The sequence below is a fragment of the Triticum dicoccoides genome, chromosome 4B (assembly GCF_002162155.2).
Source record: "Triticum dicoccoides isolate Atlit2015 ecotype Zavitan chromosome 4B, WEW_v2.0, whole genome shotgun sequence".
NCBI lineage: Eukaryota > Viridiplantae > Streptophyta > Magnoliopsida > Poales > Poaceae > Triticum > Triticum dicoccoides.
The window spans coordinates 473,184,288-473,201,752 of record NC_041387.1 but is presented as its reverse complement, the minus strand read 5'-3'; positions in this window follow the sequence as shown (position 1 = coordinate 473,201,752).

Below are 17,465 nucleotides of genomic sequence, written 5' to 3'. Positions count from 1 at the left end.
CGCAAGTTGTCCAAGTCAACATCTACATGGCGACCACCATCACATTCGTGATCAACATCGTCAAGAAGGGCAAGTCACCTCCAAGCATCATGTGCACGACGACGACGAACGCCAAGGAGCTCAAGCACGACAACGACATCATCATCATGAAGATGCTCCACAAGCGAAAGTGCACAAGGCCCAACAAGCCCTACTTCACGCCAAGTCCAAGCTTCATAAGCACAAGAGAAGACCGCGAGACGACCACCACCAAGACGGTGTTACGGCTACAACAACCACTTTGGCATCTTCGCCAAGTGCTATCAAGGCATCTTCGCCTTTGGACGTACGGCATCTTCGCCTACTTCCCACGAGTACGCCTACAACGACTTCATCAAGTCCAAGGCGACCACCTACAAGCGAGGGCGACACTTCCATCTTCGGAAGCCCCTCAAGGAAGATGGCCGAGCATGGGAAACTCCCTTCGGTCATGGAGACGAGCTATGAGGTGCCACATCATATGGACCTCCAACACCAAGACGGCGACAAGACGGTCGAGCAAGGGCCATCCCCTTCGACTACGGCGACAAGCGCGAACCTCTTCAACAACATGAAGATGGTGCCCATATTGGACTCATCCTCCGAGTCAAGCTACGCGACCGCGCATGGAGACATTTGCACCAACATCTCTCCAACAACCACATATGAAGAGATGCCCCATTTGTCATGTGAGGAGAGCCACCATCCCATGAGAGAGATGAGTGACTCCACCATACGTGACATTGAGAGCATTTCCTATGAGAGGATGAGTGTGACCACCACTAGCCCCACACATGAGAGCATGCCACACATCCTATGTGAGGTTGAGCGCCATTTGAGTGACTGCACCAACCATATGAGTGAGAGCATCCTTGAGGGAGTGAGTGAGCCACAACACTTAGAGAGTGAGGTAGTTGACACAGCATGTGAGGCCACTATGATTTCTAACGACTTAACCTCTACTCCTAGTGTGTTTTCTTCTTTGGTGCTTGGTCTCCTACATGACGACATGCCTATACGTGACGAGTCCATCCCTCCAATGGGAAAACCGATGGCCATGGTGGACGATGATGCACCCCCCACATGGTTCCATCAAGATGAAGATGACAACGATTGGATCTTCAACACCTCACCTACAACACATGAGCTATGCTCCGAAGGTAACATAGGTGACGGTGCTTCTCTTGTCCCACTAGTGGACTCTCTTGACCTTGATTGCTCCCATGATGTTGACCCACATATTACCATGCTTCATGCTAGTGAAACTTCTTCATGCCTTGAATTACCTATTTATGATGAATATGATGATGAGCATGTTGAGTTGCCTAGTTGTGATGATATGCTTCATAGGATATCTTGTGAAAATTCTATTGGTCACTTCATGTTTGACAATCCATTGACCTTGTCATATGCTATGAGTGAGATCTCCCATATTGCCTCATTACAATCTCAACATAGTAACTATGCATACCCCATTAAAATCAATCCCATTTGCACTTATGGCATAGATGACGAGATGATGGTCATTGGCTTTTGCTTCTCTTGTGATGATATTGCCATGCTTCCTTTACATGATTTGTGCAATTCATCTCCTATACCATGCCATGAGCACATTGGTCTGAATATGCATTGTTTTGGATGTTGTCAATATTCTCCATGTGATGTTTCCACTAATGCTCATGAGGAGACCCCCATAGTTTCCTCATACATATTAGGAGATTTTGATGCATTCCATACTTTGCATGATTCCCATAATTGCGTGCACCATATGCATTCCATGAATAACAATGCTTTAGAGATTGCTCGTGATGCATTACACAATTTGAGTCTCCATTATGCTATACATAACAACAAACCTATCATGATGGATGACATGTTTCTATATCACGCATCTCATTTATTTGAGCATTGGCTATTTTGTGCTAACCGACACATGCACGTGAGCATCATGATGGATGATGTGTACATATACCATGCACACACAATTTTCTCTTTGTCTTTGTTTTGTGTAGGTACTTATGAACACTCGTCAACCTCACAATCCCATGAGTTGACGAAACGAGCTCTTGAGAGCAACGATGACTTGGGATCCCGTGGACTATCCTTACCACCGTTCCCTTCGCGCAAGGACTACGCACATCTCTTCTACTTGGCTATCACACGACTATGGGCTATTTACCACTTGTCACCTTATGCTCATTTTCCCGTGTTCACTTTGCATGTTATACTTGCTTCTATGCATTTGCCATGCAATTGTGACCCTTGCTTGCATCTACCCATGATTCACCATTATGATACTTCTATGTGTATTTGCATGCTTGGTGGAGATCCCAGTTGCTATTGCCATGTTTATCATGTGCCTCATACTATTGTTGATTCTTGTGTTGGGAGAGTCATGATGTTACATTGCTATTTACATAGGACTTCTTGCCAACACCATGAACCTACTTTCCTCATATCTTGCTTTCATGCTTGTGCTATGACATGTGAATTATTCATGCACACTATTTGCACACATGACATGCCTGCCATGATTCCTCCTAGTATGTTGCATCTTCGCACTACTAGCTTGCTTGACTTGATTGATATGATTGCTTGCTATGTTGCATCACCCATGTTCCACTATTACTTGCTTTCTTGGGTTGATGACATATATGCTCATGCCTCTCACATGATATATCTTGATCATTGTCTCTTGTGTCCATTAGTTGCCTCTTTCATATCCACTTGTATTGAGTGCAACCATACTATGCTTATTGATTTCGGAGACTTTGACACCTTACTTGTGATGCATACTTCTTTCCTTGAGCCTCTTGTATTTGGTTGTTCTTGCATCATATGCCTCCACACTATGAAATGCTCCCTTGTACCTTCTTATGATGAGCATGATGCATACACTTGTTCGGTATATTACCACTCGAATGACAGGTTTTGCATGTCCGCTAACCTCATTTGTTTTTCCGAGTGTTTGTCATGTTCTTTCGTTTTGAAGGATTCACAAGGCATTACCGTCATGAGACATATTGGTTATGTGAAGGCATACACGATGTGCGACACCAACATTTTCGACATCCTCATAAAGGTGAACTCCTTCTCTTTGAGTCATCCTCAAATACGCATATTGGATGGGTCACTCTTTCATTGTTGTTTCCTTCTTGTTGTCTACATGTTACATCTAGTGAATGGAGGAACGACATTGGAGATTGGATACATGGACCTTCACATTGAGGAGCGCTCGCACTTCTTGGATGCACCTTCGAAACTCCACTCATGCCTCGACATCGAGCTTTGGTACACCAACACCTCCATATTTGTTGATTGTGCTCATACATGTCATGCTCGATGGACATATCATACTCACCACAAGTTTGCACCCTATGCATGGATTGACTCACATTATGATTGCCTTGTTGCATCTTGTATTCCCATGTCATCCATGATATATGAGCTTGTGCATTTCCTTAGCAAATTTGTTGTGATCTACCTTGATGGCATATTCATACATCATGACCATATTGTCGACCATCAATTGCATGATAATATCCACATGTTGAGCATCCATTGCCATGTTCATGCATTTGATAAACAATCCCATTATGACATCATTTTGCATCGTGGTTGCATTGCTCATATTCATAACACATTTGTGCACACAATGATTGCATTTCCTCCCATGAATGCTTTGCATCTCATTCTAGATCATCTTGATAAGCTTCATGTGCTTTGTCACGACCTATCTTGCCGCACGGACTCATTCTTACATGATGGACACTTTGTGTGCGCTAACCATTGTATTTCCGAGTGTTGCTTGTGTTTGCTCTTTTTGCATGTCTATCACTCCGGCGACACCTTGGACTACTTGGATTGTGCAATGTCTTCAACTTCGTCCAACTACAAGTCCGTCCACGACAACTGTTTCCATGGTGATGAGGATCACGATCCGAGGTCGGATCTTTCACAAGGGGGGGGGGGGAGATGATGCGGAGCATCCCACGTTCATCCCCATGTACACTCCGACTACTCTTCAAGCCCCAAGAGGACATATGACGAGACCTCGAATATACACCATTGGACACAAGGTGAACTCGTTCCTCTCCGAACCTTCACTTTCCACATGTGAGACATGGCTACTACCTCATGCATGCATCTTGCATATGCTCAGGTACCATGTAAGCAACCAAGGAGAAGGAATGGTGCAAGACGGACATCAAGATCAAGGAGGCAGTCTGCCCAGCCTGGAAGGACCGGAACAACCGCCCAACAACCGCCCGAGCGGTACAACCGGGCCACTACCGCCCAACAACCGGCCACCATTCTGTGATCAAGCGGTGCAAGGCCGGTACAGCATCGGATGTACCGATAAATCCCAAAAGACCGGTACTACCGGCCCAATGACCGGTACAACCGCTGGGGCCCCCGACGCCCATCTGCAGAAGCGAGCACCTGACCCCAGCGGTAGTACCACCTTCCTCGTCCGGTACTTCCGCCCTCCATGAGTCGCCAGCGGTACAACCGCCCCATCGACCGGTACAACCGGCCTGTCTGCGCACAGTGTATTGGGCCGAGCCCGTGTACCCCTTCGCCCTCACTTACCCCTTCGTGGCTCTAGACTATATATACTCCTCCACCTCCTCCTAGTTAGGTTTAGCATAGGTTTAGCTCATATTCTGTGTGAGAGCCTTGCTCATCCACTTGGATACTTCTCCTCGGAGCTCAGGACCTCTTCGGAGAAGATCCCCCAAGCGGATTCAAGACCCCTTTCTAGGGAAGACCATCAAGGCCTCCATACGGAGAAGAACGGTTCCTTTGTATCCTTACCTTTGTTGATTGTGGATCATATGTTACTCTATGTTGTCGGTGATCTAGCACTCGTGTGATTGATTACTTGTCGCTTGAGAGTTTCTCTTGTTCTCCCCATGTTTTCCCTCTAGTTCTTCCGCGTGTTCTTCGTGATTCCCCGTAGGATCCCTCCAAACGTGAAAGATCGACCACTTAGGGTTCCGCCCTACATCAGGGAGCCTCCACTTGCCTTGGGGGGCAAGTTTCCCTCCTTGGCCGCCGCCCCCCCTAGGAGATCCCATCTCCTAGGGCCGGAGCCCCCCTGGGGTCCCTATATAAAGAGGGGGGGTGGGAGGGCAACCTCACCCTGACACCTGGCGCCTCCCTTCCCCCCTTGCTACACCTCTCCCTCCCGTAATCGCTTGGCGAAGCCCTGCCGGATCCCTGCTGCATCATCCACCACGCCATCGTGGTGCTGGATCTTCATCAACCTCTCCTTCCCCCTTGCTGGATCAAGAAGGAGGAGATGTCACGCTGACCGTACGTGTGTTGAACGCGGAGGTGTCGTCCGTTCGGCGCTAGGATCTCCGGTGATTTGGATCACAACGAGTACGACTCCCTCAACCCCGTTCTCTTGAACGCTTCCGCTCGCGATCTACAAGGGTATGTAGATGCACTCCTCTCTCTCGTTGCTAGATGAACTCATAGATTGATCGTGGTGAATGTAGGAAATTTTTTATTTTATGCAACGTTCTCGAACAGTGGCATCATGAGCTAGGTCTATGCGTAGTTCTCTATTGCACGAGTAGAACACAAATCTGTTGTCGGCGTAGATGTTGTCAACTTTGTTGCCACTACTAGTCTTATTTTGCTTCAGCGGTATTGTGGGATGAAGCGGCCCGGACCGACCTTACACGTACGCTTACGTGAGACAGGTTCCACCGACTGACATGCACTAGTTTCATAAGGTGTCTAGCGGGTGTCTGTCTCTCCCACTTTAGTTGGAGCGGATTCGATGAAAAGGGTCCTTATGAAGGGTAAATAGAAGTTGACAAATCACGTTGTGGTTATTCGTAGGTAAGAAAACATTCTTGCTAGAACCCTATTGCATCCACGTATAAGATGCAACAACAATTAGAGGACGTCTAACTTGTTTTTGCAGCAATTGCTTTGTGATGTGATATGGCCAAAAAAGGTTCTGATGAATGATGAATGGTATATTGGGATGTATGAGATCATGTTCTTGTAATAGGAATCACGACTTGCATGTCGATGAGTATGACAACTGGCAGGAGCCATAGGAGTTGTCTTAATTATTGTATGACCTGCGTGTTAATGATTTAACGCCATGTAATTACTTTACTTTATTGCTAAACCGTTAGTCATAGTAGTAGAAGTAATAGTTGGCGAGCAACTTCATGGAGACACGATGATGGAGATCATGATGATGGAGATCATGGTGTCATGCCGGTGACGAAGATGATCATGGAGCCCCAAAGATGGAGATCAAAGGAGCTATATGATATTGGCCATATCATGTCACTACTATATAATTGCATGTGATGTTTATTATGTTTATGCATCTTGTTTACTTAGAACGACGGTAGTAAATATGATGATCCCTCATAATAATTTCAAGAAAGTGTTCCCCCTAACTATGCGCCGTTGCTAAAGTTCGTCGTTTCGAAGCACCACGTGATGATCAGGTGTGATAGATTCCTACGTTCACATACAACGGGTGTATACACATTTACACATGAAAAAACACTTAGGTTAACTTGACGAGCCTAGCATGTACAGACATGGCCTCGGAACACAGAGACCGAAAGGTCGAACATGAGTCGTATGGAAGATACGATCAACATGGAGATGTTCACCGATGATGACTAGTCCGTCTCAGGTGATGATCGGACACGGCCTAGTCGACTCGGATCATGTAACACTTAGATGACTAGAGGGATGTCAAATCTGAGTGGGAGTTCATTAAATAATTTGATTAGATGAACTTATTTATCAGGAACTTAGTCTAAAATCTTTGCAAAATATGTCTTGTAGATCAAATGGCCAACGCTCATGTCAACATGAACTTCAACGCGTTCCTAGAGAAAACCAAGCTGAAAGATGATGGCAGCAACTATATGGCCTGGGTCCGGAACCTGAGGATCATCCTCATAGCTGCCAAGAAAGCATATGTCCTAGAAGGACCGCTAGGTGAAGCACCCATCCCAGAGAACCAAGATGTTATGAACGCTTGGCAGTCACGTGCTGATGATTACTCCCTCGTTCAGTGTGGCATGCTTTACATCTTAGAACCGGGGCTCCAAAAGCATTTTGAGCAACACGGAGCATATGAGATGTTCGAGGAGCTGAAAATGGTTTTCCAAGCTCATGCCCGGGTCGAGAGATATGAAGTCTCTGACAAGTTCTATAGTTGTAAGATGGAGGAAAATAGTTTTGTCAGTGAGCACATACTCAAAATGTCTGGGTTGCACAACCGCATGTCCCAGCTGGACATTAACCTCCCGGACGAGGCGGTCATTGACAGAATCCTTCAGTCGCTCCCATCGAGCTACAAGAGCTTTGTGATGAACTACAATATGCAGGGGATGGTGAAAACTATTCCTGAAGTATTTTCAATGCTCAAGTCGGCAGAGGTAGATATCAAGAAAGAACATCAAGTGTTGATGGTCAATAAAACCACCAAGTTCAAGAAGGGCAAGGGTAAGAAGAACTTCAAGAAGGACGGCAAAGATATTGCTGCGCCCGGTAAGCCAGTTGCTGGGAAGAAGTCAAAGAATGGACCCAAGCCTGAGACTGAATGCTTTTATTGCAAAGGGAAGGGTCACTGGAAGCGGAACTGCGCCAAATACTTAGCGAACAAGAAGGCCGGCAACACTAAAGGTATACGTGATATACATGTAATTGATGTGTACCTTACCAGTACTCGTAGTAACTCCTTGGTATTTGATACCGGTGCCGTTGCTCATATTTGTAACTCACAGCAGGAGCTGCGGAATAAGCGGAGGCTGGTGAAGGACGAGGTGACGATGCGCGTCGGGAATGGTTCCAAGGTCGATGTGATCGCTGTCAGCATGCTACCTCTACATTTACCCACGGGATTAGTTTTAAACCTCAATAATTGTTATTTCGTGCCAAGTTTGAGCATGAACATTGTATCTGGATCTCGTTTAATACGAGATGGCTACTCATTTAAATCCGAGAATAATGGTTGTTCTATTTATATGAGAGATATGTTTTATGGTCATGCCCCGATGGTCAATGGTTTATTCTTAATGAATCTCGAACGTAATGTTACACATATTCATAGTGTGAATACCAAAAGATGTAAAGTTGATAACGATAATCCCACATACTTGTGGCACTGCCACCTTGGTCACATTGGTGTCAAGCGCATGAAGAAGCTCCATGCTGATGGACTTTTAGAGTCTCTCGATTATGAATCATTTGACACATGCGAACCATGCCTCATGGGAAAAATGACCAAGACTCCATTCTCCGGAACAATGGAGCGAGCAACCAACTTATTGGAAATCATACATACTGATGTGTGTGGTCCAATGAGCGTTGAGGCTCGCGGAGGATATCGTTATGTTCTCACTCTCACTGATGACTTAAGTAGATATGGGTATGTCTACTTGATGAAACACAAGTCTGAGACCTTTGAAAAGTTCAAGGAATTTCAGAATGAAGTAGAGAATCAACGTGACCAAAAAATAAAGTTCTTACAATCAGATCATGGAGGAGAATATTTAAGTCACGAATTTGGTACACACTTAAGGAAATGTGGAATCGTTTCACAACTCACGCCGCCTGGAACACCTCAGCGTAACGGTGTGTCCGAATGTCGTAATCGCACTCTATTGGATATGGTGTGATCTATGATGTCTCTTACCGATTTACCGCTATCATTTTGGGGATACGCTCTAGAGACAGCTAAATCCACTTTAAATAGGGCTCCATCTAAATCCGTTGAGACGACACCGCATGAATTATGGTTTGGGAAGAAACCTAAGCTGTCGTTTCTAAAAGTTTGGGGATGTGATGCTTATGTCAAGAAACTTCAACCTGAAAAGCTCGAACCCAAGTCGGAAAAATGCGTCTTCATAGGATACCCTAAGGAAACCATTGGGTATACCTTCTACCTTAGATCCGAAGGCAAGATCTTTGTTTCCAAGAACGGATCCTTCCTGGAAAAAGAGTTTCTCTCGAAAGGAGTAAGTGGGGGGAAAGTAGAACTCGATGAAGTACTACCTCTTGAACCGGAAAGTAGTGCAGCTCAGGAAAATGTTCCTGTGGTGCGTACACCGACTGGAGAGGAAATTAATGATGATGATCAAGGTACTTCGGATCAAGTTGCTACAGAACTTCGTAGGTCCACAAGGACACGTTCCACACCAGAGTGGTATGGCAACCCTGTCCTGGAAATCATGTTGTTAGACAACGGTGAACCTTCGAACTATGAAGAAGCGATGGCGGGCCCAGATTCTAACAAATGGCTTGAAGCCATGCAATCCGAGATAGGATCCATGTATGAAAACAAAGTATGGAGTTTGACAGACTTGCCTGATGATCGGCGAGCGATAGAAAACAAATGGATCTTTAAGAACAAGACGGACGCGGATGGTAATGTTACCATCTATAAGGCTCGACTTGTCGCTAAGGGTTATCGACAAGTTCAAGGGGTTGACTACGATGAGACTTTCTCTCCCGTAGCGAAGCTGAAGTCCGTCTGAATCATGTTAGCAATTGCCGCATACTATGATTATGAGATATGTCAGATGGACGTCAAAACGGCATTCCTTAACGGCTATATTAAGGAAGAACTGTATATGATGCAGCCGGAAGGTTTTGTCGATCCTAAGAATGCTAACAAGGTATGAAAGCTCTAGCGATCCATTTATGGGCTGGTGCAGGCATCTCGGAGTTGGAACATTCGCTTTGATGAGATGACCAAAGCGTTTGGGTTTATGCAGACTTATGGAGAAGCCTGCGTTTACAAGAAAGTGAGTGGGAGCTCTGTAGCATTTCTCATATTATATGTAGATGGCATACTTTTGATGGGAAATGATATAGAACTTTTGGACAACATTAAGGCCTACTTGAATAAATGTTTTTCAATGAAGGACCTTGGAGAAGCTGCTTACATATTAGGCATCAAGATCTATAGGGATAGATCGAGACGCCTCATAAGTCTTTCACAAAGCACATACCTTGATAAGATATTGAAGAAGTTCAAAATGGATCAGTCCAAGAAAGGGTTCTTGCCTGTGTTGCAAGGTGTGAGATTGAGCTCGGCTCAATGCCCGACCACGGCAGAAGATAAAGAAGAGATGAGTGTCATCCCCTATGCCTCAGCCATAGGATCTATTATGTATGCCATGCTGTGTACCAGACCTGATGTAAACCTTGCCGTAAGTTTGGTAGGAAGGTACCAAAGTAATCCCGGCAAGGAACACTGGACAGTGGTCAAGAATATCCTTAAGTACCTGAAAAGGACAAAGGATATGTTTCTCGTTTATGGAGGTGACGAAGAGCTCGTCGTAAAGGGTTACGTCGATGCTAGCTTCGACACAGATCTGGATGACTCTAAGTCACAAATCGGATATGTGTATATGTTGAATCGTGGAGCAGTAAGCTGGTGCAGTTGCAAGCAGAGCGTCGTGGCAGGATCTACATGTGAAGCGGAATACATGGCAGCCTCAGAGGCAGCGCATGAAGCAATATGGATGAAGGAGTTCATCACTGACCTAGGAGTCATACCCAATGCGTCGGGGCCAATCACTCTCTTCTGTGACAACACTGGAGCTATTGCCCTTGCCAAGGAGCCCAGGTTTCACAAGAAGATCAGGCACATCAAGCGTCGTTTCAACTCCATCCATGAAAATGTTCAAGATGGAGACATAGATATTTGCAAAGTACATACGGATCTGAATGTCACAGATACATTGACTAAACCTCTTCCGCGAGCAAAACATGATCAACACCAGAACTCTATGGGTGTTCGATTCATCACAATGTAACTAGATTATTGACTCTAGTGCAAGTGGGAGACTGTTGGAAATATGCCCTAGAGGCAATAATAAAAGGATTATTATTATATTTCCTTGTTCATGATAATTGTCTTTTATTCATGCTATAATTGTATTATCCGTAAATCGTAAATACACGTGTGAATACATAGACCACAACATGTCCCTAGTGAGCCTCTAGTTGACTAGCTCGTTGATCAACAGATAGTCATGGTATCCTGACTATGGACATTAGATGTCATTGATAACGCGATCGCATCATTAGGAGAATGATGTGATGGACAAGACCCAATCCTAAGCATAGCACAAGATCGTGTAGTTCGTTTGCTAGAGCTTTTCCAATGTCAAGTATCCTTTCCTTACACCATGAGATCGTGTAACTCCCAGATACCATAGGAGTGCTTTGGGTGTACCAAACGTCACAACGTAACTGGGTGAGTATAAAGGTGCACTACAGGTATCTCCGAAAGTGTCTGTTGGGTTGACACGGATCGAGACTGGGATTTGTCACTCCGTATGACGGAGAGGTATCTCTGGGCCCGCTCGGTAATGCATCATCATAATGAGCTCAAAGTGACCAAGTGTCTGGTCATGGGATACCGACGATCGAACCTCGGGCAAGTAACGTACCGATTGACAAAGGGAATTGTATATGGGGTTGCTTGAATCCTCGACATTGTGGTTCATCCGATGAGATCATTGAGGAGCATGTGGGAGCCAACATGGGTATCCAGATCCCGCTGTTGGTTATTGACCGGAGAGCCGTCTCGGTCATGTCTACGTGTCTCCCGAACCCGTAGGGTCTACACACTTAAGGTTCGGTGATGATAGGGTTGTAAAGATATTAGAATGCAGCAAACCGAAAGTTGTTCGGAGTCCCGGATGAGATCCTGGACGTCACAAGGAGTTCCGGAATGGTCTGGATGTAAAGAATTATATATGGGAAGTCGAGTTTCGGCCATCGGGAAAGTTTCGGGGTTCACCGGTATTGTACCGGGACCACCGGAAGGGTCCCGGGGGGTCCACTGGGTGGGGCCACCCATCCCAGAGGGCCCCATGGGCTGAAGTGGGAGGGGAACCAGCCCCTGGTGGGCTGGTGCGCCCCCCTGGGCCCTCCTATGCGCCTAGGGTTGGGAACCGTAGGGGGGCGCCTCCACTTGCCTTGGGGGGCAAGTTTCCCCCCTTGGCCGCCGCCCCCCTAGGAGATCCCATCTCCTAGGGCCGGCGCCCCCCTGGGGTCCCTATATAAAGAGGGGGGTGGGAGGGCAGCCGCACCCTGACACCTGGTGCCTCCCTTCCCCCCTTGCTACACCTCTCCCTCTCGTAGTCGCTTGGCGAAGCCCTGCCGGATCCCTGCTGCATCCACCACCACGCCGTCGTGGTGCTGGATCATCATCAACCTCTCCTTCCCCCTTGCTGGATCAAGAAGGAGGAGATGTCACGCTGACCATATATGTGTTGAACACAGAGGTGCCGTCCGTTCGGCGCTAGGATCTCCAGTGATTTGGATCACGACGAGTACGACTCCTTCAACCCCGTTCTCTTGAACGCTTCCGCTCGCAATCTACAAGGGTATGTAGATGCACTCCTCTCTCTCGTTTCTAGATGAACTCATAGATTGATCTTGGTGAACATAGGAATTTTTTTATTTTATGCAACGTTCCCCAACAGTGTGTGGGTACCTTTTTGCAAAATTGCCATAGTTTCCTTCCTATCCGCCAGATATAAATCAGACGACCTATATTGCAGGATGGCAGGCACACCATCATCACCAACTCGTCTATACTGTGTTAAAAAAACTCTGTTTTTTTATAATTATATATGTTATATATATTCCCCTTGGTTTTTATTATGTATAAAGTTGTGATATAAAAGATTTTTATATTTCTTTACAGAGGGAGTATCTCTCTGTCAAAAATATATTTATGTGTAACTAGTTACTCCTGTCTTTCTACTTCCTTTCGCTGATATGTGGGGCATCCGGCAACAGGGTCCACGTGCCATAGGCACCAAATTAGAGTGCACAAACTGCACGGTAGACACACCTCGGTCGTAACGCCGCAGTAATGCCCAATGAGCCGTCAAATCACAAAACCCCCCACCTTTCCAGCTTTAGCAGTAAGCTCGACGGACGAAGCGGCAATATTTCACTGGGCCTGAATCAACTTCTCCCTCATCTGCTTGTTCATAGAAAACCCCCTCTCGGCAATTGCATAGAGTTTTCTCATGGAGAACCAGGTATGAATTCTTCATCCATCCCCGATAAATCCAAGTCCCTTGGTCGCGGGTAATCCTAGGATGGCAGCCGCCGCCGTTGATGCATTTTTCTTCCTACTGAATCTAGTGTGTTTCATTTGCAGTGCCCAAAGTGCGAGGACCGTACAGCTTTCTGCGCCCTTGGCGAGACGCCACACTTGTTCCTTCTAATCCTAACACAGGATTTTAAAACGCGCACAGTATGTTCCTAGAATCCTGTTTTCTATCCGGGAGGGTGGGGTTTTTTGAACATGCTGTCAACTAATTTGGAAATTTGGGTTGCTATATTTGGATAAAAGGTACTAGTACGATGGTCAACACTGACGTGAAGGAGGCAATTATTTATAGACTTGGATAGGGAATACATTGTGTTCTCAAATTATTTTTCCTGCAGTGCATTACTTGCTCTGCCAGAACACATGTACTCAAGATGTTCGCCTTTGCCATAACTGAATACACCAGTTTAATGGTCACAGTGAAGATAAGCCATGGATATAAGTTCCGAGTTGGGTTCATGAACCAAGAAGATCGCTTCTTTTTTTATGGCCTAACTTGGATAAACTTTCTCAAGTGTTACAGACTGAAAGTTGGCGCATGAATGTTGAAGGAAATAGCAGAACATGGTCTCATCTTCACTGTGATCTTCCACCCCAACGTCGTTCAAATTGTTCATCCATGTTAGTTTTGTACCTGGTTCTTGCTTGTTGCCTCGATTAATTCTTAATCCACCTACTCTGTCTTACTAATCACAATTTAACTTTAGAAGTAGCAACGAATCTCTCACGAAGATGCTACTTCTAACTAATATTTTCTTATAATTGGTGGCACGTGTAGGTCTTTTCAGAGTTAAGCAGGCTGCTCGTTTGTTATTCTATAAGAACTCGGTTGTTACTGATGGCACTAAAGTTGACTGGGACGACATCCATAAGTTCCTAGACTTTATTGATCGTCTTCAGGTCCTTGTGGGGCATTTCAATGGTGGAAGGCCACGTGGGATATGTGTGCCACTGATGCACTCGTTGAATAGGTCCAACTGTGTCGAGAAACTTATGGTACGAGCTATTTTCTGTTATATATGTTGTTCATAAACTATTGCTTATACACAATTTTACAGTTGTGATTTTCTTGAAACAGAAACTACCCAGTTCTATTGTTCCTATACAGATGCTTGACCATGGTCGGGCCAGACTCGCGCTTGGTCACAACATGATGTTTATGTCGACCTACTCCATTCCCCTTGGAGGTGAAAAGATACTTATTCATGGGTGGTCTCAAATAATGAAGGCCTGTCCATCTTGGAGAATAGGACAGAAGATTATGTTCCTGCTTTTCCATGGCTCTAAAGTGAATATCCTGTTTATTGACCACATTGCGAGATGAAGCTGGTTTCAGAAGGTTGTGGATGCGCGGGGTGGCGCCTGGGCCTTGTCCTGGGGCTTGGTGGCCTCACCCTTGGTTAAATGTAGGCAAAATAGCACTGTTCGAGGCGTGCTTTGTACGGTTGAACCTGTATAAGTACTCATACTGCTTTCAGCCATGGTTGGTAAGTGCCCCTGTTGGTTTCAGTTAAGGTTGTTAAGTACTCCTACTGCTTTTACAGTCTGTCGTGTTTCTTTAGTCCTGTCTTCCTCCAGCCGTCAAAACCAAACCAGCGCCTGCGGGGCCGCCTGCTTTCGCCTCCCACGGCTGGCTGCGGCTCAGCGCACGCATCGCCGCCCCACCGTCTCCTAAATCGTTAATGCTGATGTCCGAGGCCTTGCCATCCTCCTCCGCGCGCTTTGGTGTGCTCGCCGCGGCGCCGCCCTCTCGTGTTGTCAACATGGTCAACAAACAACAGGAATCGACAGAAGTATGTGGAGAGGATCACAGTAGGGGCCCACCATGTCAGCGTATGGAAAAAGAAAATGCTTCCTCCTAGTGGTTTCCTGACGTCTGGGACCCATGACATTGTGAGCATATATAGTCAATAGATAAGAGAATATCACAAGATTGACTGACACCTAGGACGTAGCTGCCCGAGTAGTATTTTTTTTGTTATTGTTGAGACGGAGCAGGGTTTCAACTGGGTTGTGGCCCGTCTAGCCCAGGCTTATATTTTATGTTCACCATATGACCAGCCCAACTATTTTTTCTTTGTGAAAATGAGCCCAAATTATTTTTTTCTAAAGAATACCCAATCCAGGCCTACTTATTTTTCTATGCCCTGATGGGATGCAACTCTTTCAAGACGCCTGCAAATCTTCAAAGTAATATGAAATGGGTTGTAAATATAAAAACAGATGACAAATTGGCAATTACTTTATAATTTTTGAATTTTTTACATTTTCAGATTCCTATTTCATTGGGCTTTAACCTAATTTAAATATATCTTCAAAGTACTTTAAATCTGGCTCGACATTTCGGTATTGAAAATTGTTTGGAACCCACAGAAATATGCGAAATTTCGTGTAAATTTTTAACCCTGGCCCTGGCCAACAAAATAATTAGACTGCAATAAATTGCATAAGAAGTTGCAATGAGATATATTAAATTATTAGAAAAATAGGGAATGGTCTGACTTGTGGGCCTATTAAGTTGACGTGTATGCAAGATTTTTTTTACTTACTATATACGTCAACAAATGATTCTAGCACACGTAACCGTTGGATATCAATCCAATGGCCGTCGTGTTTCTTCAATCTCTAATCTTCTTGCTCTGGCCGCCAAATCCAGCGCCGGCGGGACCGCCTGCTCCCGCCTCCCTTGGCCAGTTGTGCTGCCGCGTAGGCCTCACCACCCCCTACTACTCCCACCGCTGGCCAGAGAATCCCTCTACTCACCCACATCCCGTGTTATTCTGCGGCAATGACAACCTCACACCACAGCCGAACCAGTGAACCCTCATACTCCTTCCCGCGCGGGCTTCCATTGCCGCGTCTTCCCCGGCTCCGTGTCGTCCCCTTCCTAGGCCTCGCCGTTATCCATCGCCCTGGTGCTCTCAGCGCGGCGTGGTCAACATGGGCAAGGAACGACTTCCATTGAAAGAGTACTGTACGTGGAGAGGCTGACAGCTGGGTCCACGACCGCAACAAGGAAATGCCTCCTTATTACGCGTAAAATAATGATTCCTCCACCTGACAGCAGGGACCCACCGGACGGGCCACCATATTTCGTGAAAAAATGTTTCCCCCTGACTGTTGGGACCCACCAGCTACATCTTCACACGCAAGGAAGTGCGTCCATATTACGGGCAAAAAAAATTTGCCCCCTGACTGCTAGGACCCACCAGCTACATGTTCGCATGCAAGGAAGTGCCTGACAGTTGGGACCCACCTGGTCGAAGCGTACGTAGCATTGTCATTCTGGTCGCGAACGTGTACATACATACTGGTCGATCGGTCGCTTTGCAACGATGAACCGTGGCCGAGTAAGTAGCAGCACATGTCATAGTAGAGCCCCCCACGTAGCAGTTCAGGCTGCCCCATCTAAACTGTGTACACGTACATACAGCCACACGCCAAAAAATACGGCCACGTACGTACATACGGGCGGGGTCTCGAATGCCTACTCGCGCATACGTACGGCCATGGCTTGTGTACATGGCTGGGTCGGAATGGAGAAATTGTGTCGTCGTCGTGTTCATGGGGAGCCAACCGACTGGGTCGAAACGGAATGCATCGTTGTGTTCATCGGGAGCCAACCGGCTTGGACGGAACAACCGATGGAAACGAGGCCTGGTACCGCAGAACGGAGGAAACGGCCTTGTGTTCGACCGGCCACGGTCGAAACGGGATCCTGTTCATCGGGAGGGGTCTGGCATACCGCAAAACGGAGGAAACAGACTTTTCTTGGACCTCCTACGGTCGAAACGGGGTCCTGTTGATCGGGAGGGGTGTGCCATACTGCAAAACAGAGGAAACGGACTTGTGTTGGAGTGCTACGGTCGAAACAGGGGTCCTGTTCATCGGGAGGGGTGTGGCGTACCGCAAAATGGGACTCCAAGAGATATTGTTCATCTCCACCGCCGACTGCCTCCACGAGCTACTGTTCATCCACCGTCGACCTCCTCCACCCTCCACCTACGACTGTTCATCCACGGGCTCCTGCTCATCCAGCCTCCACCGCTCCTCCACCAGCCACTATTCAACCAGCCCTCTCCATGGGGTCCTGTTCATCCAGCCCTCCACAGGCTACTGTTCATCCAGTCCTCCACCGGCTACTATTCAACCAGCCCTCCACCGGCTACTGTTCAACCTTCCCTCCATGGGGTCCTGTTCATCTAGCCCTCCACGTGGTCCTGTTCATCCCTGCCCAACCGGCTCGATCGATCGGGGTCCTGTTCATCCAGCGACAACACCACGGGGGTTCTGTTCATCCAACCCC